General features: G+C 51.5%; 1 protein-coding gene across 4 annotated transcripts in view; it reads right to left on the minus strand.

The window, feature by feature from the left end:
• The window catches only part of LOC143143470 (uncharacterized), an 82,798-nt gene that overhangs the window by 54,361 nt on the left and 3,620 nt on the right, over positions 1–24,817 (minus strand). The gene's annotated exons all lie outside the window — the stretch shown is intronic.

The raw sequence follows: 24,817 nt of genomic DNA on the forward strand, positions 1-24,817 counted from the left end.
AAAACTGGCATTTAGAGGCGAGCAGGGCACCCTGCCAAGTCCGCGCGTCCACCGCGGATGGGAGGGCTGAAAGCAGGTTAGGCCAACACACCGACCGGCTGTTTGACATAACCAGTTCGGAGCTGCGGGCAAGGACGCCGCGCCGCCTCTTTTCCCGTCCTCCCGGCGCTCTCCTTTTCTCCTGGCTCTCTCTCTTGGGACACAATCGCCCGTTCCTGACCACCGCAATGCATCACGATCGATCGCTGCCACTCAGAAATCGACGCTCGACTCACAGGAGCCCTCGTGTGAACCGACGGAGGCGCCTTACGTCACCCTGATTTCGTAGTTGGTTGAACGCGACCAGAGAGGGCGCGAATTATTTCCCTCGATAACTGCGTTTCCCTCGTCGTTGCCCGCATTGGCGTAACGGACGAGAAAACCGACCCTCGGACGACCGTTTCGACGACCGTACGAGAAATCTTGTTTTTTCACTTCTACCGTGACACGCCGCGGAGAACCTGTTTACATTCGCGCGCAAAACTCTGGGAAACGGTTGGAAGGATACTCGAGGGTGCTTCGCGATTGTTACGGAATTGAACGTAACTCTTCGCTAACGAGAAACCGAAGAAATGGAAACCGAAGAGTACACTGCGCAGAAACATTTGTCTCGTATCTTTTGTTTCAAGGTGTTCCACAGTGTCTGGACAAACCGGACACCCTGTGTATCTTCGAACAGGAACGTTTCCCCGATGGGAATCTTTGTAGAAGATGAACGATGGAAATGGGTTGTGGAAGGGTGCTCCAAATAAAACAATCGCGCGCCAATGCGTTACCACGAGTCGAAGCGGAGAGAAAAATGTTATCTTCGCATCGAACCCTTCCGAGCACGTTCAGTTACCGAGTGCACAATTACTCGTAGAGTCTTTCGAACGGAACCGAAATTGCTTATGCACACTCTCGTTAACGGTCGCTGGGCAAATTACCTCTACGAGGCGCAGATAACAATTAAAGATCATTTCGTTGCGCGTCAATGTCAGAATTTGTGATTCTTAGCAAGACTAATGGGAACGACTTAATAACCTGCCGCTGGTACGCCGACTTCAAAGAACTTCAGGATCGTTCCCGGCAAGAAAAATTCAAGCTTTCTCTTCCGTGTCCAACTTGTGCACCAGCTAGACACACCCATCGTAGCACTTATCCCCTAATGAGCTATAAAACATCCGTTTCTCCTTTGCACGTAATAACCAATAAAAGGAGAAGTGCGCGAAGAAATTTGAGCGTGAATCGGGACACGCTTAACGACAGAACACTCGGGCAAATATTAACGGGAGTGGTTTAATTGCTGGAACGTTTACGCTGTAGATACATCAAATTTGCGGTCTAAGTATAAGTTATGTTAAAGTATTGAAATTACTCGAATTCAAGAGATCTTTTTTACGAGGTACGGTGGTGGTTCTTGTCGTTTAAAATATTAAGTAGAGGCGGGAGTGACGGTACAGTCGAGAAGAGGGCGATCTTTCGTCCAAAATCGAATCGAAATATTGGAATAAATTTCGCAATGTCTCTGGATAGATCCTCGACGTAATACAACTGTAGGATGACGTGCCTATCACTCGTTATTTCAACTTAGTGCTTGTAAACACCGGCGCTGGTATGGTATTATCCGTTTTCCGTCGATCTTGCTACCCTCTATCTAGTTAGAACCAGTTAAAACGGATAATAGCATACCACCGTCGGTGTTTACAACTAACGAGACAAGTACGAGTAACGAGGAATAAACAGATACCTTGGCCAAGTTGTATTCAATCGCGTATCCTATAAATTTTCAGAGGGGGGCTCGAGAACGTACCCGTGTACGAGAAATTTTTCTCTCGAAATTCACTTTCGAACCGAGAAGCGTAATCCACGAAGATCTAAAAGAAAGTGCGACGATTTTGATAATAGAAATGCAAGATATCGCGAGGACGCGATGGGTCGATAAAGACCCATCGAGGAACTCGCAACGATCGAAAAAAGACAGGGTAAACGATCGGTGAATTTTGCACACGTCGATCGGATCTCCATCAATTATTCCAAACGAAATTAAAATAAAGTTTTCAGAGGGGGAGTCGAGAACAATGCCCCGTTCGAGAAAATTTTCTCTCGAAATTCATTTTCGAACGAAGAAGCGTAATCTACGAAAATCTAAAGGAAATTGCGACGATTTTGATAATAGAAATGCAAGATATCGCGAGGACGCGATGGGTCGATAAAGACCCATCGAGGAACTCGCAACGATCGAAAAAAGACAGGGTAAACGGTCGGTGAATTTTTGCAGACGTCGATCGGATCTCCGCCAATTATTCCAAACGAAATTAAAATAAAGTTAATAAGATAAGCTGGAAACCTTTTACAGAGAAGAGTTTTTGCTGGCTGTCAGATCTACCTGAGCGATCGCCCTGCTGGGCCCGGTGGTTGCGAGCGGAAAGGAAAACGCATCGCCGGGGTACCGGGCGTTTTTCCTTTCGCATGTATACGCACGGAAGATCGACTCGCGTATACGCGGAGATGCCATGCTCGATCGTTAAACCGTGATGGAGGTAACTTCCACGAAAAACTGGATCTCGTAGCGTAACAGGGTCCCTGCGGTTGATTGTTGTTCGCGAGCCGAGTCGAACGTTCAATGAGAAAACAACCGTTTACAAGACGCGCGTGTAAGTTCTCCGTCGGTCAACTTTTTGCGACGAAATCGCTCCGAACTTTCCCGAGCCTCTGGAAAAATCGCGAACTTTTTGGTTCGCGCGACGAACGAGTTCGAAGGAAAACGACTTTGCTGGTAAATCGTATTTTTTTTTGTGTGTGCACGTGTGTGTCGTTCGTTGCAACACGTTTTAAAAAACACCGGGAAGAGAAGTAACGAAGGTCGCGCGATATTTTCTAGAACACCGCGACGATAACAACAACAACAACAACAGCGCGGAAAGAGAGTGAAAATGCAGAGCACCGTTTCGACGCGGTACTTCCGCGCGCTAATTACCGTACGTTCTGGTCATTTACATGCGATCGTCGTTCGGTAAAAGAGATTAACAGCGATAATTAAATTATACGATCTAGCCAATCGATAATTTCAGCCGGTAATACGCGTGTACACGAAATGCCCGCCATAAACCTGTTATCTGCATTTAAAGAGCTTCCGCGATGCGTAATAAGTACTAACACGGCAATCCCATTGTCAAATGAATGGTGCTCGAAGCCGATGCGGGTTTAATATTACTGACCGAGTCCGAGTATTGCGCCATAAATAGGATCCATTCGAGTCTATCGGGACCGATCGTTGACCCTCGCGGAGGAAGCACCGAACGTGTAACCCACCGATTTTAACGCGCTTCCGCGTTAAAAGATAGAACGTCTCGTTGCGTCACGCGGAACACTGAACTCGAATGCTCGTTAATTCCAAAGGGACAAATAACTCGATAATTGCAAGATACAAATAATACAAAGATATCGAATAAGGTACAAGATATTGACACAAACAATTGACGAAACGAGGCGTACGAACTTACCCTGTACCTTTTTATACGGTCTTGGATGAATCTTACAAGGTTAATCATTTTTGCAAACCTTCGACTCGAGTTTCCCGACAATTTCGAGACACTCGAAAAATTCTAAGCGATCTTTGCTGGATACTTGCGACATCGTCCAAGCGTCGCGAGTGCGAACGATTCGCGATAAATCGAGGAAACTCGATAAATTCCCAGTCCACGTGGAAACTTCCAGCTCGATCTACGCGATATCGAATCGCGGGGCGCAATGAGCGTATATTTACGGGAATCCAGGGAGAGAGTGGCCGCCGTCCGTGGAATAATGACGGTCGTAATGCGGTCGGGCGGTATCGTTTCTGATTGTTTCGCGTTAAATCGTCCAGTTCTTCCTGGCCGAGGGGCACACCACCGCGGTTGCAAACAACAACGGCCCCCGGACGCGTCTATCTTTTGCTCTTGCAATCCTTGCCGTAGCATCGCGAATGCGTCGGTCATGCATCTCAACGCCTCGTGTCCGTCCGATGCGCCAGAAACAATTTTAACGCGGATAAATCGTTTTAATTAAGCAACATCGACGCCGTACGCCCGTCCCGGGGCATTAGCCGTAATGGACTTTTTGCGAGTGAACCAGCGGCAAAAGAACACCGTTGGCAACACACTTGCAACACAATTACAACGAACCGTGTTATTACACGGTGTCGCGTTTTAATCCACCGGTGGAGTCGTCGCACGGTGAATCCGTGCTACGATCGAAAAGAGTTTTCGGGTTCGAGGTCGAACGCGGCGATCGTTGGGTGGGATTATTAGTAAAGGACACCTCAAGGTCGACGGACCTTTTTGTTTCCTCTTTTTCTTTCTTTTTTTTCTCTCTTCCCGAACCTTACTACCCCCCACCATCGTGCTTTCTATCCCGCGGAGTGGCAGACGCTTTTAAGAACCTATCACAAGCTTCGGGGCGTATCGGGCCAAGTCAGGATGAAACGACCTCGAAGATGAAGGTCACTTTGAACATTCGCCGCCAAAGAACGCAGATGTCTGGCTTTCGGGACGATTTGGCCAAGGGTCGGTGACCTTGGACGACCTTGGGGCCAGCAGTCGTTGAACCCGGCTTGGAAAAATTAAAAGCGACCGGTCGAAGGTGAGCTAGCTCTCAGAACCCCTCCGAGTATCGTTTTCCCTTCGCGCGCGTCAAAATTCGATGTACGTCGAGCTCGCTGTTGGTAATATTAAATCTTACCCGTTCTATATTTACCGAGTGGTGACTCACGTACGGAGGGTACGGCGAGAAGAAAGAGCCAGCCGAGTTTTTTAGACCTAACCCCCGCAGCTAGCGCTGTCGTCGGTATAAATGGCCCGTGGTAACTACGTTATCTAGCAATTTGAAGAAGGAACGAGAGAAAAAGAAAAGAAAAGAAAAAAATGAAGAAGAAGAAGAAAAGAAGAGAAGAAAGAAGAAAAAATACTCGACGGAAACGTTCGCGCGAGATTGGACAATAAGTTCGCGTCGTTTGAAACGCCATAAATTTCAGTAACGGACAGCTTCAATTGTTCACCGCTGGATGAGGCTAGAAGGCGACTATAATGAGGCGGGCAGGGATTTATTACGAGACATTAAAACTGTTCTTCTAACGGTATGTGTACCGCCACGAACGAGAACTGGCCAGGGGTAGTCGAAACGTCCCGCGACGTTCTTGATGGCGCGAGATTGAAATCTAAATACCCCCCTCCTCGGCGGGAGTGGAAGAGGAGAGAGAAAAGAAAAGAAAAGAGAAGAGAAGAGAAGAAACGAAAAGAAAAGAGGAACGAAAGAGAGGCGACGTTGAAAATCAACGATCTGAAACGAGGATGAGGCCCCCGTCAGTCCGTCAAGATGGAACGTTTCGTTGACCTTCGAACGCGTTGAACGCAGGAATGCGCGTGGCTTCGGTACCGCGCGTGGAACGAACAAAACGCGTTCGCGTGACGCGTTCGGTACACGACGCGATCACGGACACGGACCGTGTAACTAAATCGTTTTAATTGAGCAATATACGCGACACGGTGCGCAAGGCGTTCGATTAAATTTGGGAAAAATTTGAATCGCGCGCCCCGCGCCACGCGATACTTCCGCGTTGGTAATGATAATTAATAGGTCGACGTTACAATTTATTGGATAACGTCATCTTCGTTCATTATGCCACGGCGCTTACGGCCGACCCGCGTATAACTCAATGGCAGAATTTATTGCGTCGTTAAGGTAATGCATGCGATACGCTACGATGTAGATAACATAATCATTTTATGCGTAGACCACGTTTTATCGAACGATGTTCGCCGTGCCCGTGTCGTGTAGCGAACCGATGATACTCGGAGAATCGAAAGGTATACACCCAGCAATAAGATCACGCGCGGAGACTTCGTCGAGCCTGGGAGTCGTTCGCCAACAGAGATCGTCGAACTGCGACGAATTATTGCCCCTCGAAGACCGTGCAGGGGTGCCTAGAGGGGACTCGAGAACGAACAAATTCGAAGACACGGGAATCCGGAAATACCCGAGCTCCATCCGCTCGGAAATCGACGAATTGGAGAGAAAGCGTATTTCTGGCCCGTGTACCTCTAGATACTCCATCGAACGCGAGAACGGAGTTGAAAGGGATACGTTTGCAATAAGATCGCGTTCAACAGTCGGTGCGAAGAGTGACCGTCGAAAGAATCGCGAAACCTAGGAAAGGACTCCGAGAGTCACTGAACTCCACCGAGTACATTGGAATCCCCCTGACTTGGAAATCAACGGGCCAGGAGAGAAACTTCGTTCGGATACGACGAGATCTGTGCGTCCACTTGTCCAGATACCATCGAAGAAAGTCTTTCGAAACGAACTTTTAGAAAACCGAAAGGAACGCTTCGCATCGAGATCGCGTACCACGGTCGGTGCACAGAGTCGTCGAAAGAGTTGCGAAACCTGGAGAAAAGAACTCACGGGTCACCGAACTTCACGAATCCGGAAACACTGGGACACCCGGACCCGGAGACGAAGAAAGTCGGGAGGAACTTTATTCGGGTAGCCAGAGGGTTCGCGTTCCTATCCAGATAGCATCGAATCGAAGATACCTCTCTAAACGAGGCAACTAGAATTCGAGACTCGAGTGGGCAACCTCCTCGAGCTTTCGACGCGTTCGTTTCCCGGACCGTGTACCGAAGAGAATCGTTCTCCTACCAGAAAACGATACCTCGGTACACGCAGGATCGAGCCAACCGAACACGTTACACGACAGAGAAGAGGCGCAACAGCTGACCACCCTCCGTGTTCGGATGGTAAACGGATACGGGCATGTCTGGACACCGGATATCGCGGTTCGTTAGCCGCGCGTCTCGCGGACCGGAAATCATTCTTTGCTCCCCGGGTAAACGCGCTCGGCGAACTTTCCGCCGGCCAGCACCGTTAATGATCCGCGAGACCAACTTGGAAGGCCATCCCCCTCGGTTGGCTATTTCTCTTTACATCGAGCGTCCCCCCGGGGACGGAATCCTCTTATTTATGCGCGGTTCGCGGAAAAACTAGCTTCGAGTTCACTGGTCCATTTCCTATACGTTGATCCGTGTGATCTCGACCGCGCCAAGATTAAGGTAAGAGTACCGGTGCTGGATCGTGTACCAGCACTGGTTACATCCAGAGAGAAAGGGTGGAGCCGAGTCCCATCGGTCGTACACGCGCGATGAAAAAAGGGGTATCGCCGGAGCGGCATTTGAAATTTCATCTCGTTCTCTCGAGAAAACGTGCCCGGGGAACGAAATAAATCTCGAGCGTGCGTAGGCAACCCGTTTCGACGAAACCTTTTTTTTTTCCCCCACCTTCGAAACGATGGAATTTTTTCCCGTACGTTTACGTCCGGTCGACGATGAAAATCCTCCTCCCGACCGAAGACCGTCTCTCGAGCCGGTGTACCCCGTTGAAAATCACATCGAGGTAAGAACGAAGTTCGCGTTTAAGGAGCCAGCAAAGCGGAAAGCGGCTACCTGCTCCCACGGTACGCAAATCCGCGGTGCAGGTACGCGAGCACTGGCGCCGGTTTATTCAATTAAGAAAGAAACGGATATTTTCTGTCGTGGAAGTCGGCCCGGTATCTCGTTTATTTCGCTGGACACGAAAACCAGTAAACGGACGAGTTTTCGGGAGGGGACGTTAAAAAGTACACGGGTCTACCGGGCGCTGGCGTTAATTAAGCCCCCGATAGCCCCCGATCGGTATCTCGGCACCGATATTAGATGTCCTAATTAAGGTGGCCGAGTGCGATATGCGAGGTCCCGCCGCGCGACTCTTTTCCTCGTCGCGCGATCGCGAGCCTCTACGGTGTATATCCGCGCGGCCGCCGAAACGAAAGCGAAAAAAAACGTGTCGGACTGTCGCGCTAAAATCTGGACGGTCGGTAGGCGTCGTAAATCTCGCGGTTGACGCCTTTCGGGAGGGAAACGACGCTGGCCAATTTACGATCGGCCGAAAACGACGTGGGAAGAGCGGAGGTGTTCGACGCCAAAGCCAAGAGGAAACCTCCTCGCCCCTGACAAACGGTACCAACGGGATTCGGGAGGCGTTCCGTTCAAGGGGCTTTCCTCGCGGCGCGAAAATTCATCGATATTTGGAACTTTTTAGTCGAGAACGGTACTCGACGAACGACTCTCCACGGAACTTGTTAATCGTACTTGAACGTTTCTCGAGTACGCTCGTAGAGCGTTTGCAAAAGTTAGCAGGTCTCTTTAACCCTGGTGCTTTACTCGGGTCTTTCGATCGTTTCTGTACAATTCTAGCTACGGTGCTTTGGACGCTCGCGTGTTTCCTCGGTCGATCGCGCTAGAAAATTAAGAATCGATCGGAAGACCTCGAACGCAAAGTCGGAACGGTGTGACGCTTCGAGGAATTTTCAGGAGCGCGATCTCCGTGTTTCGAAAGCCCAGGTCCGGTCCGTAGCTCGTTCGAACCGCGATCGTTAGAACCGCGCAGCCCGGCATAGAGCACGTAGCTCTCCGAGTACGGTCGGTGCGTACTTAGAACTGTCAACCGTATCGGATACAGGGTCTCGATAGTCGTGGATCGTTCGCGTGCTTGTTAACCGGCGCGTTGGTTGACCGTTTTCAATCTGCTGCGCGTCAGCGGGTGTCGCGAAAGGTGCGAAGACACGTCCTCGAAAAAGATCCTCGGTCCTGATCGGCCCACGGAGTGGCTCGTTCTCTCCCGTGCGAACCCGCGGGACTCGCTCGTCCAGTCCCTTTGATTGCCAACCGCCTTCGGCGGCGACCGATTCTCGATAAATGCTCGCTGCCCGCTAAACGAAGGGACGCGCATAACCCGTGCCTCCGCGTACACTATTACGGGAATCCTCAATCAACTTCGATAAGTTCCATTGCCCCCGTCGCGAGTTTTTTTTAACGAACCTCTTTAGAGGCTGTTAGAGGCCGACCGTGGTGCCGGGGGACCATTATTTTCCACCGTTTGTCGGCGGTTTCGATCTGCGATTGAAAGAGAGAGACCGAGACAGAGATACCGATGCGGAGAGGGAGACCGAGACGGGTATTACCGACCGGGGTCGTAAAAGCGTGCATAACCCGGTGATCATGCATCGTTCCGCGATCCGCCGCGGTAATAATAGAACGCGCCTCGTCTACAATGTCGTGGACGCATCGAATTGGTCTACGTTTGTCCGGGCGTCGTCCAAGGAAACCCAGCCATCGATCGACCACGAGTGTCTACGTTATCGTCGGTTCTCGCTCGCACGGCTACCGAGGCGATCCGGCCGATGGTTGTCGATTTTCCACAACGAAGAGAACAGTCGCCTTATCGCGCGTACTTTCTTTTCAAAATTTCACCCGTGATCGCGTCCACGTGAAAACTTTCGAACCGATTTCACGATTGAAAGACGTTGCGACGATCACCCCGTCGATGGTTAAGGCAAACGAACAAACGAACGGTCGCTGTTACTCGATAAATCACCATTAGTCGCTTAAGAGCACGGCACCGCACTCGCGAACCATCATCTTAGGCGTCCCATAGTCACCGGGGTCTCGACAGCCACTTAACCACGAACGGGACGGGACGATCCGTAATTCCCTCTACGCGGTCCATTGAGATATTTCTAATCAAACACGAACAAGCGGTACCCACCGACAACTCGGAGATATCGTTATCGCCGGCCGAACGAATAAATTTCCACGAGCGCGGTGGCGGCGCGGCGCACCCGAGCTCGCCGTGTCCCTTCATTAATAACCGCCTAACGGCGCAAACGTCCTCGCATTTTTCCACGCCGCGGAAACATGACGGATTACTCGCGTTGCTCCCCGGTCGGGCGTTCGTTCGTTTCGCTCGTCTCTCGTACGCGGGGCTCCCCGAGGCCTTCTTCGTCGATTCGGATCGAACCTGCCCCCTCTGTGCCCCCCGCCTCATCCCCCACCGTCTCTTAACCGGGGGCGACGATTCTCTCTTCCGTGCAGCCCCGGTTCGTGCGCTAACTTATACCGCCGCGCGCTTACGTGGCCCGATTTACGAGCATGCGAGCGTATTCACGCGACGCGAAAACCTGGGTACCTTCGCGTAGACTACGGACACGCGTTACTCGCTTTTAACGATCGACCTTTATGTTCGACGCGACGCGGTGTCATACGCGCGTAAATTGTCCTCGGGGGTCGTACAGTGTCACAGGTTGCTCGCTTGACTATTTCTTGCCCCGTGGATCGGGCACTTGTCCCGTTGGAAATTAGTTTGCGTGTTTCGGAAAACCGTGGATCGTGCCGATTCGACGACGGAAGTGTGTCGCGCAGTTGGTCGAGGAAACGTTTTACGTTGGTTACTCCGGGCCACAGGTACGCACCCATTTTTCTTCCCTCGCGTTTGCACTCCTCTCTCTTGCAATTTTCTTTGATTCTGAAAACCGAGGATCGCGCGTATCCCACGTTAGAAGCGTGTTCGTCCCTGGAACTGCCGTAGGAAATTTCCTACATTGTGGATCAAGGTCGTTGCTAGATCTCCATTGTTCGCCAGTCGAAGCGGACAAAGCGACCGGCTCTGAAGCGATCGATCGTGCAAAGTTCCATCGAAATCGCCGGAGCGAGTCCCCGGTACGTTGTCGCGTACTTCTCCGAATGGATCCGCTCGGAGTTTCGGCCGTCCCGAACCTTTTCCACGAAAGCTCCCCGAAGTCTCGGTATCGCGCGGGGTCTCGTGGTTCGTTTCGTACCGCGAGAACAATCACGGTCGGCTCATTAACGCCCTTGACGAAGGCCAGGTGGAATCCCTCGCGTGCGTGTCCATTGAATATCTCGCAATAGCGATATTGCGGCGGGTCAGTACACCTTGTAAACACGGAACGCGCTCACCGAGGCCCCCTCTAAGCTCGCAAGAAGTGAGTGGCAGGATGAATGCGGCTGATTACATTCAAGAGGCTTTTTCAGCCGGGCGTGCAGCACGCCGGTATAATAACGCGGCGGAGAACCTCGGCCATGGTCCAGCGGACGTTGCGTATCCTTGCCATTGTGCGGCCTTTATTCCTTCGCGTTTTCATGCGGCTCGCGACGCGTGGACGGGATCTAAGTACCGGTGTTATATGATCGGTCCTTTGCCTCGAGATACGGCGGCCGTAAAGCGCACCACCGAGGCACACCGCGTTCCGTTCCCCCGTGCCGCATTATAAATCGCGTCCGGAGCTCTAATTGCATCCGCTATCGCGGCCGGCTCGTCTTCCTATTGTCCCCGATCCCAAAAATTGATAACAGCGAGCTTTTCGACGATAGAGGCCCCGCTGGATACCGATCTACCCGTTCCGCGGACACCGTCCTCTCGTTTCGCGACATAGGAGAGCGTGGGTCGACGCGAACATTCCTGGGAATCGCGAACCGTCTCTACGCTCCACGTTCGAAGTTTACTTTCCGCGCAAATTGCACGGGAGGTCTCCGTGGAACTTGTCGCGGCGATATTCCGCGAGCGAGTTGTCAACGGGACGAGAGGCTTCTCGTTCTTCCGTTCAGGGTCTCGAACGACCGACGACTGGTTCATCGATGCGCAAAAGCGACAGCCGCGAAGTTTCGACGACAGCGATACTCGATCCCCGAAAATTGACAATCGCGAGTTCTCTACGACAGAGACCCTCGATGCCGAAGATCGAGAGCCACGAGGTTTTCGACGATAACCATTCGCGATACCGATCCAACGCGAGAACGTGGGAGGATTCCTAGAGACAGCGAACGTCCAGCCGTTCTTTGTCCCGTTCAGATCCCGGGGATCATTTTGCACCTGAAATTGCACCGGGAGTCACCGTGTAAGTTCGCTCGCGGTGACGTACCAGCGGTGAATTATTAACGCCCGAAAGGTCTCTCGAGCCACCGAGCGTACTAACTTAGCCCCAACAGCGGGCACGAAATCGTCCGTGGAAACGTCGACGGGGAACGATATACCCGAAGAAGTTCGCGGTGGGATGAATGGAGGAACGTATCGTCGGATGAATGGGTCAAATTATAATTGCAAATCACTTTCCACAATGTTCGATACTTTTGCTTCGGCTGGAACACAGTACCCTCCAGCGATTATTCCCGATACGTTCGCGTATTATTATCGCCGTGTGTACAACCGGAGAAGGTATCGTCGCGTTCATTATTCAGCCGCCTAAGTCCGACACGGGGGTATTGTCGACGGCGTCGATCAGCGTCGCCATCAATCACCGCATCAGCGATCGGCGTAGATCGTCATTACAGATTAACGCCGGTGATGAGTGTACAGGTGAACAGATTGCAACATTGTCCGTACCGGCCTTTTTCCGCGCGTTAATTGGCTTTTAGTTGTGGCGAAATTTTCAAGCACCGCCGTTAAGCGTCTTATTAAGCGCCCCGGATCGTTAAAAATGAAATGGCCCTCCCGATATTTCTGCCCGGTCATCCCGACATTAGGTGTCGGTCTTTCATTCCCCGCGCCGGTTCGTCGCCGAGAACGAAGGAGTCTTGTCATCGCGCTTAATGGCAACTTTGTAACACCCGTTGCTCAACCGCGAACGCCATCGTCGCGGCGTTATACCGATTATTTGCGTAACTTCGTAGCACCGCGAGACGGGAATCGGAACCGGTGACCATTAGTCCCGATGGAACTCCAACACGGGGAACGACCAACCTTCCAATCCAAGTCTGGTTACGGATACTTCTGACGATCGTTTCCGTGGCCGATAGCGGTACAGGATTTTACTCGCTCCATTAACAATTAAAGCCGTCTCGATTTCCTTTGAAACTCGAGAAACGATCTTTCGAAGAGTACGCGTTGATAAAATAATTAATTATCGTCTTAAGCTCCTATACCATGGATCAGGAATATATATTCTCTCCCGGGGACACCTGGAGAAAGACGAGGATAGGAACCAACGATCCACCGTGGAGATCTTTTCCAAGTTGAGCTCCATCTCTATCTTTCCTTTAACTCGTTCTAAAAGCTAGAGTTGCGCTCGACTCTCGGTGTTCCTTCGAAACTCGGGAATAAATCTTCGAAAGTGCACGTGTCGGTAAAATAGTCGACTACCCCAACGTTTTAGAGTTCTCGGATGCGTGTACAGGTCCTTGGCATCGATAAATACCGTTGCACACGACGCGCTGTTACGAGACCCGCCTTGGAAGGTGTTTTGCCACGAACTGGGAAGTTTATCCGAGCGGTGACACGATCGTGGGCTTCGTCTTTGCCAGAAACGGGTTCGACACGCTAATACCTTTGCGTAATGTAGGAGTACAACGATGCATATGAATATGGACGATGCCGTGGATAGATCGATGACTGGTCAATCGATCGAGAGTTTTTCGACGATAACCGATCCGGTACTAATACACTCTGTTATTTTTCGAACGCTCTACGATTACTTGGCCGTCGAAATCCTCTTTTATCTATTCTCGCAACAAGTTCGACTCCCCGTAATAAACATCCTGCGACGTCGAGCACACTACAGTGTAACGGAAGGGGGCTTTGAGCATTCGAAACGCCAATTATATTGTCCACTGGTTGCTCTTGCGACCGTGATATCGATAATTCCATCGAATTAATAATCCCATCCATTTGCATCGATCGAAACACTCTTAAAGAACTCGTTACGAATGGTCGAAGCAATTTCTAGCCAAGGAGGAGCGGTGAAAGTTTGCACAAGGGTGGCTCGTACCCTCGCAACGTGCCTTGGAACGATATTAAAACGGAAAGAACGCGTCTCTGTGGATCGAGTGGGTTAATTGCACCGAAATTTGCGTGCACCGTGGACGTGTACGTAGCAATCGATGGCAATAGAACGCCTAATAACAGGAATTTAAGCCGTGAACTTTCCGCGTTGCGCGGTACTCCGCAATTATACGCGCGATGGTTCGCGGCGGAAATGATCGTTATCCGGCCGAACAAAATAAACATGGAAATAGGCCCGGGAAGAAAAAGTGTTTACTCTCGTCGGGGGCTGAACAACCGTTAGAAAACTGTAATTTTATTCAGTTTGGAAAATCGCGATCGGAGGCTGAAAAAATCGGGGGTACGGGTATCGTTGACCAGACGTATGATTACGGGGCGAAGGGAGTATTGTGGCCGAGATACAGGCGGAAAAGCTAGGGAGCCGTAATCAAGCCAGTCCGGCTTATCACTGACGAACGGTACATCGTTATCTCATCAAGCGCGCGCGATATTGCAGGAAATCGTTACGATTCTTTCGTACGTGCCCGCGTCGAGGGTCTCTGCGCTCGTACTTAAGGGTTATTATTAAGATAACAGAAAACATATCCGTGGTGTAATTGATCCCTCCCCTCCCCCCCTCCGCTCTCTCCTTCTCTATCCAGGTAACCGTAATTACCGTCTCGCGTCCCTTCCGTTTCCACCCTCCACGGTTTAATGCATCCTCGTTTAGAGCAAACACCGCGCGTTTACATTCAATACCGTCGTCGAAAATCAATTCTGATCGCGAACGCGGTCTAGGGGGACGTCTCTCGAGTTACTCGAGTAAACATTATAGTTAACGACGCCGGACAAAATATCGAGCCGAGGGATTCCAAGACGGTCGAGAAAATGAGTTTTCTACCGCGCGAATCTCTGCCCTTAATGGCGGCTATTAAGGCCAACGGGCGCCATCGGTCTTAATGAACGCCGCTTCCGGCAAACCGGGGGTACAAATGGTACGACTCGCGGTGGCTTTCGCGGATTAGCGTCCCGATGCGTTCGGTCGGGGACACCCGTTAAGCGTGCACCGCGACGCTGTCAGTGTCGGCCTTGATTTTTCAGGACGTTAATTCGCCGGTGATTATACAGGCTGAACCACTTTGGAATGGCCCACATCAGACCGGGGCCACGCGAGCCGCGTGCTGTGGCGAACCAAGCGTATGCATAAAAAGAACGGCATTTACGTACGGTGCGGCAATCTACGATCGTGTTATTTCCATAAAAATGCGTGTTCGCCGTGGAGAGAGTCCGTAAGCGAGCGAGCAAGAGAGAAAGAGAAAAAGAGAGAGAGAGAAAGAGAGAGGGACAGGAAGCTCAGCGGAGAGAAAACTCGCTACGATAATCAACCGGTGGAATCTTTGAGATTACCGCCGGTGGCTCGTTCGTTTCTCGATCCATCGCGATCTCGTATTCGGCCGTACGAGACCGATTTCAGTACGTCTCGGATGGTACCGACTATCGAGATTTACACCGCCCGATACACTCCGCGATTTTAGCGAGCGTTATCTCTCGGACCAGACGGAGGAATTTGTTGTTGTTCTTTTTTGGGATTTTTTCTTTCATTCCGCGTCTTTATCGTTCGCTGCGAGCGACGAGATACGAGGAATCGAAGCGTGCCACGTGCCGAGGTATCCAAGTTTTCAAAACGTACGCGCGTTCTTCGAAAGTTCCGCCGAGTCGTTGACGAGCACTTCGCGCGAATGGATCGTGCAATTACGCGGAATCGTCTTCAATTGACGAGGACAACGACGACGAACGGAGTAGCTGGCTATCGGTGTACGCGACCGTAAACGAAAATGAAAATCGAGCAAGAAACAGGCGTCGATATCGAAGAAATCTACGAGAGTACCGCGATAAAAGTATCCAATCGGGAGAGATACGTTCGTGGAAGTATGAACGAGGTATCGGTATCGAGTACGCGTCGAAGAGGTTCGCGATACCTAGGATCGAGCGGAACGAACGTTATCGCGTGTTATCGACGCGGTATCGATCCCAACGTTAACTGTAAATAGTATTCGGTCCAAGGGTGTGACCGAGGTATGTCAGAGCTAGGAGAGAACCATTGTTCGAGTGCCATTTCCAAGGCGATCACCGCCTCGTCGACAACGGGAAGCTGATCGAGCCCAACGTCACCGTGTTTCTTCTTACCGAACCTTCTAACGATCGTTGGCAGTCGTCAGTTTTCCGTCAGCTGACAGGAGTAGCACGACAACCGTTACGGTACTCATACGTGACCGATACGTTCGACGCGTTTCTATTCTTAGTCATCCGGCGAGTTGTGTCGTACTCGATCACGATTGCCGATTGCCCGACCAAATTTTTCACCGGCACCAGGAAACGCCAGCGTTACGTTCGAGAAAAAAGATTTCCAACCGGGGATGCGTATACAAGGTGTCCCGGTTTAATGGATCCGCAATAACACCGGGCATCGAGCAGCAAATAGGCGTGCAGAGCTGGAAGCGTCTTCTTGTTAGCTTTTACGAAGTCGGATGATTTATACCCCGCGGTGGTTTTTCACTCCGATATTCGATACGTCCAGGGTGCTGTTATTCTTGCATAAATCGCTGATTAACGAGCTGAAACGTTCGGATACGGGGCGTCCGCGTCTGAAGTCACGGCTCTTTCGACGCAGATAAATTGATCGAGCTCACACTCGAACAGAGTCGATAAAAACGAAACTCAGAAGTCCTAGATGGAGTTTTAACCCGGCGTATATTTCCTCGCGGTTTTATTGCAACGCGTTACACATTCCTCGTGTCAATCTCGTGTATCTATCCCTATCGTACGTCCGAGGTGTACCGCCCGAAGCCTTTATCTCGTTGCGCTGGTCTTAATGTCCTTGACTCTTGCCTTCCTCTATCCGTATGTATTAGCCGATCCACTCGAGTGTACTCCGATCCGCTCGGTTGTATCGAGGAAATTAAAATAATTGCTCTATAATCGCGTAATCGACGTACGGTAAAATATCCGCGTAAAAAAATACTTGTCGCTGTAGGTCGGACTCGATGCCCGTAAGGTCAAAAATACTTCTGTAAAACTGTGACTCCAAATATCTCCCAAAATAACCATCCACGAATCGAAGTCGCTCGTAAGTTAGAATCCTCGTTTGTGCAAAAGCTCCTCGAAAAGCGAGAGTCGTCTCTCCGGATCTCTGACTCGTCCGGTCGCTCGATAATCGACACTTGGCGTCAATTGATATCAAGCTTGGGAAACTGTTATCGTTCCTCTTGCGTCGAATGTAGAAAACTCCGGGGCCGAATGTACGATAGAGCGTAATATGAACGGTCTACGAGTTTCTCGGTTGGATTCGAACGGAGATACCAGCTGATGTATGGTTTCGTCGGGCGGCGAGTTGGCCCCCACGGACACGAATCGAACGAGGAGGAAACGAAGTCGAAAAGTTCGGTGAGTCCGGCAACGGTGAAGATTCTATCGGGCGTTTCTCCGTCCGTGATACGTGCCTCTGCCGAGACACGTCCACGAGCCTGGAGAGGGAGGACGAGGAGGGGCCAGCGGCATTATATTCTAGAATCGGTGAGCGTTTCGGAGTCAACGCACGGTCGCGTGGCACGTGTGTGCATATGGTATTAAGGTGAATACGTAGCCCGCTCGGGCGTGTTCTGCGCGTGTGCAAGACCCGGGGGCCGACATCCGGTCGGCGTGGACAACAATCCCGCTAATTGTCGGCCCAGGATTTTCAGCATCGAGCGTCGCATCTCATTAGGACCACCAGCCAGGAGACATTGAGTCGATCAATCCGAGCCACGGTGCTCATCGCGTAACAAAGAACCGGATTCACGCGCCGAAGAAAAGGAGGAGTTTCACCTCCCTCGCTGCCCGGGGACCGCATTTGCATGCGAAAAAGCGTCGCTACGGAGGACTGATTCGTTCCTCGGCGACTCCGTGGATCGCCGATACACCTCGTCCCGGCCGTACCGAGATTTTCGATACTCGTTTTAGACCTCTACGGTGCGTGTACCGGCGTCGTTTGCATCGACGGATGCTACGAATTAGAGGAAAATATACCCAGGGAACACCCTGGGATGCCTGAGGGAAATACGAAGACGAGAACCCGCCTTTTCCCACCGCAAGGATATTTTTCATGGATCGAGATATATACGTTCGACCGCGTTTACCCGTTTAACTGGTCCCAAAAGTTAGAGTTTTCCTTCGAGAAACTTCCAAAGCGTATTACGAAACTGTTCGAGAGGTGGAGTATCGGTCCTTGGAAGATTTCTAATATTTTCTAATTCTCGATCGCTCCGAAGCGAGGAAAGTTCCGTTTAGAAGTCGGAACGACTCGAAACTCGATTCGTTGAATTTAGCCGGACTAAACGGTGACCGAAGGTGAAGGATCTCGTAGCCGAGGAACGAAGGGGACGCGACAATGGACCGAGTGCGCGGCTCGGCGCGGCGTGGCGCGGCGTGGCGCGGCGTGGCGCGGTGCGTGCATTCGAGCTTTCTCGTTTCGAAAAGAACGGAGAAAGAGAGAAGGAGGAAGCGAGTCACGCTCGCGTCATCACGAATGCTGCCTGCATTCACGACCCCCGTCACCTCGCCCTTCGTCCAGCCAGCGTCTAACCACGACGTTGTTGCTTCCAGTCACCTTCCTCCTTTTCTCTGACCGTCGAACTCCACGGCTCGGCCGGTACACGTGCTAAACGCGGACCAACCACGAAGCAGGGACACCGAACGCTCGGCCGGCCGCGATCGAGTTTCATTGACGCTCCGAGAGCCCACTCGTAGGAATTAGAAACCATCTTACGAGGGATCGAAACCAGCTCCGAGAGGACGCTCGACCGTCTCGGTAGAATCTTTCGACGAGCGTCGGCGAGCGTCTCCGCAAAGGAGAGCCATTGGTAGCGTACTCCACCGCGAGTTTCGGTACCCTGGAGGTGCTCGATACTTGTTCGGTGTCCGTGCAACAGAGACAAGTCACCGTACCAGGGACCGACTCCCTACCCGCACACGAACCGAGCCAACAGCGTACGAGGCCGGAGCGAGTTCTGTAAACGTCTGCTACGCTCGTAGTGTCTTGGATTACCAGAAGCTGGATTACGGGGAATCATCCCGTAGACGCGCTCGTTGCGCAAATATTCCAGGAGACCGATGCCGCCCGATGGTTCTCCGAGTAAGGAACGAGCAACGAATGACAAACAAAGCCAGCCGGGGTACCTCGCCGATGATAATTGTAACGTACGACTGCGACGGAGTTTGCGCGCCAGGAATTCCTCCCGGCCTGGCTAGAGGAACAAAGAGCGGGCACGCGTGAGTCAGGCAATGGGATCGCGTTCTCAAATGAACGATACGGAAGAAGACCGAGGCGCCAGTCAAGATCTGGCAACTCCGGCTACGAGAGCGGTGGCGAGCGGTGGCGAGCGGTGGCGAGCGGTGGCGAGCGGTGGCGAGCGGGCGCGCGACGAAACGAAGCGGATCCTCGCGGATGATTCCTCGTAGGTTACTCGGGCCGCAGCTCCGGTCGATCTCCCTCATTAACATTCGACTCTTTGTCTCTGTCGTTGTCGCGGTCGTCCTACTCCGTAAGGTCGTCCCGGTCGTACTCGAGATCCCCGAGTTCTTCTCCTCGCTTCCTACGGCGTGTTCTTCTTATTTCCCCAACCGGTCGACTTTTAGTAGCCCTCTTCTGCTGCTCCTCCTCGTCCTCTCGGCCGTTTCACCGTCCCTCTCGCTTCTCGCGTGCTCTCTCTCTCTCTCTTTTCTCTCTCTCTCTGCGTTGCTCTCGGTCTCCACCTCGCCGCGGTTCGGCCCGACTTTTTTCCACGCGCGATGGAAGAGAAGAAACGAGGATGGCGCGAGCAAAGAGGTACGAGCATTCCTCGGCAATTTCGATGTAACGCCGCGTACTCCGCGATCCACGCGGGCATCCCCGTGGACTCCCGGCCGAGATGACGAGGCGTAGGGGTCAGGACGACCTCGACTCGACCGTGTCGCTACCATTTCGACTTCGATTTTACTCTGTCTCCGTCTCCGTCTCCGTCCTCGGTCAGCCTCGAGACACCCGGTCTTTACGATTCGATTTTTATGGTTTCATTCAACCGACGCGACTCCGCCGATTCTCTCTCCCCCATCGGGGTTTGTTTCACCTTTTCTTTGATGCTCGATTTACATATATAGTTGCTCTTACCGCGTGGCGACCGATGGCACACGGGGAGGGATTCAAAAGGTAGCGTCCGAACCGGAGCAACACACGGAACAGGAGGAAAAAAAAGTACAACGGCGGGAGGCATCGCGCGCGCGCGCGCACGAGTGCGAGCTTTTTAATTTTACGAGGGACGTTTATCTTACGATTATGTTGATAACTTCTCGGTAAGAGCTCGTAACGTAAATTGAACCTCCGACAAGAATTTCGCGAGTGACTCAACCCCGTGGTAACGGGGGAGGGGATCGCGAAGGTGAAACCGTTCGAAAAAAGAAAACGCCCGCCGACTGTGAACGCTCGAAAATCGACGACGTTCGAGCAAATGGGTGGCCCAGGGTTGCATCGCCCCGCTTTCGAGTCGTATCGGGCCACGAGGAACGCTCCGAGAACGAAGGAGGACCGTAGGAACTTCCTCGACTTTCGTTGCACCCGACTACCCTGGTACGCGTCGATTCGACCACGAGTGAAAAACGAAGGAGAAACGATCCAACGTAGGAGCTTCTTCGACCTTCTGGACACGACTCCTGGTACGCGTCTATTCGAGTACAGGCGAAAAACGAAAGAGAAACGCGCACCACGGAATTGTCTTTCTCTCGTCCTACACCGGTCGTCCGCGAGATTCTCCTTCGCTCGCCGCGGCTGTGTATAACTTGATAAACAAGTTTACTTGGAGTAGCCAGTATCTTATATATACCACTATATATGTATATATATAATATATATATATATAAATCTAAATGTGTACGTATATATATGCGCGCGCGTGTGTGTATATACAATATATATAATATATGTATCTACATATGTACATACGTATGTATACATATATAGACACCGGCTTACACTGGGTGTCTCGAGCGAACTGAATACTAATTGCTGAACGTGCTGTGCGAAACAAAGCGTCTAAACCGTCGCCCATTGCGATCGTGCTGATCCTCTCCTGGTGAAACGAACGCCACTCTGTTCGAGCATAATTTAAACCCTTCCACCGGCGCTCGCGTACTCGCGTTCCTCCGCGCTGGATCCGCTTACCGACCTTTCAGGAGCCGGCTATTTACGGCGTATAAATTCAGTGATTGCCATGTGTTATAATACTATTAATCCGACCGGGGGGGAAAAGAACTCCTCGCGCATTTTTCTGCGCTCTTGGCCTTCGAGACGCGCGGAGGTCAAGGTGGACCGCTCTCCCAAATCACCCGGTACATTTTCCGACGTAGAATCCTGTTGATCCAACGTTTCGCTACATCGGTTCAACCTTCCAAAATATTTTCGTCTTGGAAATGTTCTTACCGAGAGCTGCTTTATTTTTCCAAGCTGAGAATTCGTGTAACCGTACAAGCTCGAAAACACGTTCAACGTTTTCAGATAGCGTTTAAGGGAGTCACAATTGGAAAACAGAGTTCACGGTAGCTTCGTAGCGATACGGCTCGAACGATCGTATTTTGGAACAAATGTTTCGACTTGACCGATTTATTTCCAACGCAGATTCGTGTCCCCGACGAACCCGCGAGTGGATCAGTCGCTGGTTCTCCGTTCTTGAAATCAACTCAAGCGCGGCAGTGGTGGCACTTTTGATTCCGTGGCCAAACACGACAGGAAGGTGAGAGACCCGGGCAAGGGAATAATGCCGAGTATGCAGGCACGAGGGAAGGTAGATGAGATAGCCGGACGAGTAGCCTGGACGTGCGGACTGACCGACTCGCCCAAGTGGTTCTATATCGAGAATTAGGCTCCTTTCAAACTCGTGCTCCTGTGTTTCGACCATCTACCTAATGTCCCGGTCACGATACCTTCGGTGCTTTGCCACTTTGTCTTGTTCCCAGGACTTCTTTCCACTGGTATTTTCTTCCTCTCGTCACGGTGCATCCTCTTGCGTATGGATTATCGCGAGTACCATCTGTGTACCTTGAATCCGAAACATTGGTACCAGGGGGATATTACACTTTCCGAGTACATCGAGTCCTCCTGTATACCAAACCATCGCGTATGCCACTTGTATACATCGACAAAGTCTTAAAAGTTGTCTTCGCGAACCAAGACCATCACGGATACTATTTGTCCAGATCGACCGATTCCTAAAAGTTGTCCTCCAGGTGCACAGTCCCTTTACGAGTCCAGATCGTCGCGAATACTCTTGTTACTCATCGACCGAATCCTAAAAGTCGTCCTCTTATGACCATCGCGAATACTACTTGTACATATCGACCGAAACTTAAGAGTTGTCCTCGCGAACCCATCGCGGACACTGTTTGTATACATCGACCGAGTCGAAACGGTTGCCCCCGGGGAGCACGATGCGTCCTCGTGTTCCCAGAGCATCGCGGCCGCTATTTGTATACATCGGGTCCTAAAAGTTGTCCCGAATTGAGCACGATCTCGCGCACCTGGCGCGATTTCTCCGTCGAATCGTCGTAATTCATCCGTCTCTCCGTTTCTTCGTCTCTCGAGTTCGCGGTTGCGTGGACGCTTCCGTCTTCCCTGCGCGCGGGCGTACATCGAAACCGGTGGACACGATCAACTGGGTCTTCGTTCATCGGTTTTTACCCCCGGGGACGACTGGTCCCGCGGCTAGTAAATAACGCGACGTACGCGGGAATTAAGTAGCGAGATAGCGCGACGTTTCCCTCGCCAGGAAATACTATCTAGATAGCAGTAGAATCGAAGCGGAGAGCCAGGAGTAATTTCGCTAATGTCTTGGTCACGACTCGCTTCTGAATCCTTAAAACGGGTTTCCAATCTGATCCCCTGGATCCTGCTACGCCGTCCCAGATTCGCCGCTAAGCCGAACGAAACGGCTCGCTGTTACATTAACAACGTCTTACTCGGTCGCGATGAAAAACCAGATATGATCTTGTCGCTGCGGTGAAGTTGGTTCCACACGCGCGATGGAGCAGGGGGGGTGAGGTGGTACGGTTCGGGAGGGGCGGGGAGGGGACAACACACGCGAGCGCGGCCCGCTTCGTGAACTCTGAACCAGCTCGGCCTGAAATCCTCCCGCGGGCCTCGCACGGTGAAAGTTCGTGCCACGGTATCGCCGCGATCTGCGAACACCGGTAATACCTCACCCATAAATCCTGTTTCAGCTGATGACTTACTGCCTTTATCTGGCAACCATCCGCCCACGCGGCCAGCCGAGTTTTAAACAATATCTCACTTCGCGCACCTTGTCCGACTAGCTGCGTAAATGTCCGGTTGTAAGTACAAGGGCCGAGGGAATTTAAGGGTATGTAAAGCGACGGTGGCCGCCTCTTAAAAATGTCTCGACTCTCCCTGCCCTCGCGGTACCGAACGACCAACCCCGTGAGCCTCGATGGATCCCATCGCGTCGCGCGAACACCGCACGGACCGGATACGTGCCTCGACGATTTCCTACGCTCGGTTTCGCTCGAATAACGAACCAATCGTAGACAATTAGAGAGCGCGCGGTGAGTTTTTTCTATCCTTGAAAACTTAACGCTTCGATCTCTGGGCGAAGGTCGGGAGATCTTCGGGAAGTGAAAGTCGTCTAGAGAGAGACTTCGGGTCTCGAGAACGGAAACGAGTCTCACGTCGGATCGAAGGAGATACTTTTCAACGTTTTGTATAATTTTCTTGCGTGTTTCGAGTAAACGAAATCTATCGTCCAATTACGAGTAGGTCCGTTGTCGACGAAGGGAACACCTAAATTTCTCTTTTTCATTCTATCGTTGGGTGTAGCGTACTTCCTCGATTCTGGTAAAGGTAAATAACTCGAGGTTGGACGGTTCTTTCGGTCGCCAATTTCATGCAAAATGATCGCGCGTTCGACGGGTCGCCCGGTGAGATTTATGTAATTCGATGTTCAAAACGGTCGATCGAATAAGTGGCAATGGCGGTGTGTTCGCCTATCTTTAATCGTGCACTTCATCTCGTCCTGACACGACGTAGAGATGTATGCAGCGTTATCGCATGACTCCTTCCTTGCGGTGGCCGACTTCTCGCCGCTCCTCGGGCTCTTCTCGCGTTTTCTCATGTTGTTGCTCCCGTCGTGCCACCTACGTTGCTCGAATACATCCCAGAAGGCCATCGTGGCGTTACTTCACGGAACACAGTTGGCTCGGTGGATTCGAACCCGAATCTTTCGCTCGACGGGTCAACCTGTTCGCCGACCGAGTCTCGACGATCGGATTCGAGAATCTCGAAACGTTGGCGTTTAGAAATTGCTGGCAAGAGTAATCGATCAAAGTGCAGGATTTCCTGTACTCCGAACCATGGGAAAATTTATCCTCCACCGAGTCTAATATTTGCAAACGCGTCTTCGATGCCTTCGGAAGCGGCCGAACTCCAATTTAAGGACGTTTAAATGTTTTATTTTTCATCCCGTGCAACAGTTGGCTCGCAACCGGAATCTTTCGTTCGATGGGTCGATCTCTTCGTCAATTCCATCCAAAGCGTGACACCGGCGAATCTGGACACCGTAGGGCGTGTCTAGAAACCTTAGCGAGAGGGAGATTCGGTTCGGAATCTCTCTCGTACGAATCTACGTATCACCGAGCGAAGGATTCGAAAATGGCTGCCCCGACGTAGACGCCTCGAGAAGAAACCGATCTTCGGTTTACGACGTTCGCGATGTTTTCCAGCGGTGTTTTATTTTTCATCCCGAGCAACACCCGTTGGTAACAATAGCTGAAACCTCGACAACGCTATCAAGCTCGTTACAACGCCTACGTTGTTCGCGGGTCGTCGATCTAGTACATCTTTAGCGCGGCTGGTCTGACGGCGGTCTTATCGTCTTATTTATACCCGGTGCTGCGGCTTTCTCGTAACGCGTACACCGGCTTCCTTTTTTCTCCTTCCTTTTCGCGGCCTTAATCTCGTCTATTACGGTACACGCAGGCTTAAACAAGTACCTTTATTATCGGCCGTGTTTAACAGACTCTCCACGACTTCGCGCGCTGATTTCAATATCAGTGTGTAACCCGACGGGAAAAGATCTTACCGAGTTCGTTGGTATCT

Source organism: Ptiloglossa arizonensis, chromosome 2 (assembly GCF_051014685.1).
Source record: "Ptiloglossa arizonensis isolate GNS036 chromosome 2, iyPtiAriz1_principal, whole genome shotgun sequence".
In the NCBI taxonomy this organism is placed as follows: Eukaryota; Metazoa; Arthropoda; class Insecta; order Hymenoptera; family Colletidae; genus Ptiloglossa; species Ptiloglossa arizonensis.